The 3,432-nt window shown below is 37.0% G+C and overlaps 1 long non-coding RNA gene across 1 annotated transcript; it reads right to left on the bottom strand.

Annotated features, from left to right (window-relative positions):
- Positions 1–2,583: 2,583 nt before the first annotated feature.
- LOC116547839 lies at positions 2,584–3,235 on the bottom strand. The gene is made up of 2 exons (XR_004267203.1): positions 2,761–3,235; positions 2,584–2,713 (listed from the first exon to the last, which is right to left on the bottom strand). It is a non-coding gene; the product is annotated as an uncharacterized LOC116547839 (long non-coding RNA).
- Positions 3,236–3,432: the final 197 nt, after the last annotated feature.

The following is a 3,432-nucleotide window of genomic DNA, read 5'->3' as shown; positions in this document are numbered from 1 at the left end:
AAAGAGCGTTTAACATTTAAACTTTAAACACGCAAGTTTAAAGTTGATTTTGGCCAGCTGTGGTGGCTCATGCCTGTAATCCCATCACTTTGGCAGGCCAAGGTAGGAGGATTACAAGATCAGGAGATTGAGACCATTCTGGTCAACATGGTGAAACCCATCTCTACTAAAATACAAAAACTTAGCTGGGCGTGGTGGTACCTGCCTGCAGTCCCAGCTACCTGGGAGGCTGAGACAGGAGAATCACTTGAACCTGGGAGGTGGAGATTGCAGTGAACCGAGATCGAGCCACTGCACTCCAGCCTGGTGACAGAGCAAGACTCCATCTCAAAAGGTTAAAAAAAGTTGATTTTATGTGATTTCTTTGTTTATATTAATATTTATGAGAAAGTGGCAGTCTTGGGAATAGTTCCCTAATCATCTGTGTTATTATTAGTCTGTAAAAAAGCAAAATGTGTGTTTCCTGTGTGCTTTCTTGTGTGTTTTTTTGTTTGCAGCTTTGGGGTCATCCTTGTCCTGCTTTTCAGACACTGAATCTGGAGGTTACCCCAGGGGCTCTGTTCCCAGCTGATTTTATGGGTGCCCTGATATCAGACATGGCAATCAATGACTGCATCATGCTTTGGTGTTTTAATGAGATTTACTGCGAGTGACCTCTGGTTGGGAGGCTTGTCTTATGAGTTATTATCCTTTTCTTTTTAGACAGTGTGATGTGTGGACTGTTTCTTTACTTCAAGTAGTAAGGGTCCTCGATGTCTTTAGGATTGTCCCAACTTAGAGAAATACCCATCTCAACCATGAAAGTTGTCACTCTCAATAAAATAACAAACAAACAAACAAACAGAAAATAGGCTTGAGAAATCCCCTTGGGAAAACAGACTCATTTTGTTGGCATTCCAGGTTCCCAGGGAATAATCTTGGGAAACAACAACTGTTCAGGTTCATCCTGTTTAGAGAGCATCCGAAGTGACTCACTCCATACCAAAACAAATCTATTCTCTTTCTTTCAAGTCTGCCTAAGGAGATTTGTTGGTAGTCTTTACTCTTGGAAATGTTTTTCCACGTGTCTAGGCTGAGTTTTTTCTGGAAGAGTTAAGTTGCTTTTTCCACTCCTCATCTTTGACCATTTGGATGAATGAACTTGACTTACCATTTTCCTCCCACTGCAGTTTTTCTTATGCATGTATTCAGCTCTGGATGTCCTATCAGTCTTTCTAGGTCGCAGCTCTCATCCTGCCTTCTTAAGGAAAACTGCCTTCCACACCCAGGCAGAAGGGATCTTTGCTGCCTCATGATTGTTTGGGTGGCACTTTGTTTGCACTGTTCATGTGGCATTTGCTTTACTGCTTTGTATGGCAGTTAATTTGTGTACTGTCTTAGCTCACACAAAGTCAAGGACTCTTTAATGGAAGGGCTCATGCCTTGTCTGTCTTCCTTTTCAGCATTTCCTTATGGGACAATGACATTTATTTATATTTATCCTGATATTAACTTATCCAGAATTTGTTCTCTTAAGGCAATACTCTACTTACCCCCACCCCCAACAAATGAAATCAACAGCACCTTGGCAGAAGAAAGATTACTTCTTGTCATGCAGGCCTACAATTCTGCAGCTTTTTTTTTTTTTTTTTTTTGGTCAAATGATAAGAAATGAGATACCACCTGTGGTCTCAATTGACAAAGATTAAGGAAGGTAAATGTATGGTGTTTCCCTTTCTCTACATACCTCTGATTTGTTTCCTTTTCCAGGTTCTCCCTTAATAAAATAATCTCCCCTCTAATTTGGTGAACCTTCTTCTTAGGAAATTAAAAACTCTTTCTTCAGCTTCCCAAATGATTCTTGTTTCTGTTTCTTAGTTTTCATTCTGCAGTCTTTTTCTTTTTTAGTTTCTTAGCATTTTAGACTTGATCTGCCAATAACACAAAGTTTAATTGCCCTTATCTAATCTTGATGGCAGTGTTTTACTACTAATACTGGCTTTCACTTCGTTTTCAGATAGAACAAGAACACCCATCAATAGAAGTGTTTTATGAATTAGTGATAATATGGCCTTTTTTTCTTTTTGTGCATTTGATTTACAAGCCAGCCTCCTCCCTTATGACTGGGAGATCTACCTCTTCCTTTCAGACAGTGGCCAGTAAAAGACTGTGTATTTCTCAAGAGGCACGTTTTACATACATTAGCTACCAGTGCTAAAAATGAATGGAATTATTTTCTATAGAGATTTTGGTTTGCATGAAATGAAAACTAGGCGTGCAGATTAGTGTGTGTTACATTGTAATTTTATTTTGTTTCCAGACACCTGTAATGTCATTTTGAAAAATGACAGTATAACACATCATATCAGCAAATACGGCTGATCCTAGGACACCACAGGTTTGAACGCTGTGGGTCCACTTATATGCAGATTTCTTTCCATAAATGTATTATAAAATTTCTTGGAGGTTTGGGATAATTTGAAAAAAACTCTGAGACTGCATAGCCTAGAAATATTGAAAGAATTAAGAAAAAGCTATATTATTAATATAAAAATATACGTAAATTCTAGTGTATTCTTTACTACAATAAAACATACACAAATGTATATAAAATGTTAAAATTTATCAAAACGTACACACACAAACTCAGGTCTTACATGGCACCTTTCGCAGTCAAGAAAAATGTAAAACGTAAAGATAAAATATTAAATTGTAATTGCATAAATTAATTGTACTTTACAGTAAATATTAATTGTAATATTTACAATATGTAAATATTACATACTGTACTGTAATATTTCATAACCACCTACTCTTGCTATTCTGGTGAGCTCAAGTATTGTGAGCATCCACTTAAAATGCCATGTGACACTAATTATTCCACGTGAGAAATTCATCTCTCCAATAAAATGTATAGTGCTTAAAAAGTGATCTCTTGTGGTTCTCGTGCACTTTTTGTGTTTAGTGCAATACTGTAAACCTTGAGTAACACTCTGAGACCCACACAAAGTGTCACTAGTGATGTTGGAAGTGCTCTCAAGTAGCAGAGAAAAGTAATGACATTACAAGAAAGAGTTGAATTGCTTGATATGTGCCATAGATTGAGGTTTGCAGCTGTGGTTGCAAGATTAACAAATCTAGCATAAGGACCATTATAAAGAAAGAAAAGGAAATCCTTGAAGCTGTTATTGCAGCTATGCCAGCAGTCATGAAGATCTTACACCTTTTGTTTTGCAAAATACCACTTTATGTACTATTAAAAATATAGCATTTACGTGGTTATAGGCTTGCTGTTAGAAAGACATACCTATAGATTCTAATGTGATTTAAGTCAAAGCAAAGTCATTGTATAACAACTTAAAGCAAAAGGAAAGGGAAGGGTCTAACGCTGGAGAATTTAATGCCAGCAAAGGATGGTTTGATAATTTTAGAAAGTGGTTTGGCTTAAAGAAA

The sequence above is a fragment of the Sapajus apella genome, unplaced genomic scaffold (genome assembly GCF_009761245.1).
Source record: "Sapajus apella isolate SASKATOON/1434 unplaced genomic scaffold, GSC_monkey_1.0 scaffold4990, whole genome shotgun sequence".
Lineage (NCBI taxonomy): Eukaryota > Metazoa > Chordata > Mammalia > Primates > Cebidae > Sapajus > Sapajus apella.
Note: the sequence above shows the minus strand (reverse complement) of the source record. Positions and strands in the feature narration are given on the sequence as shown.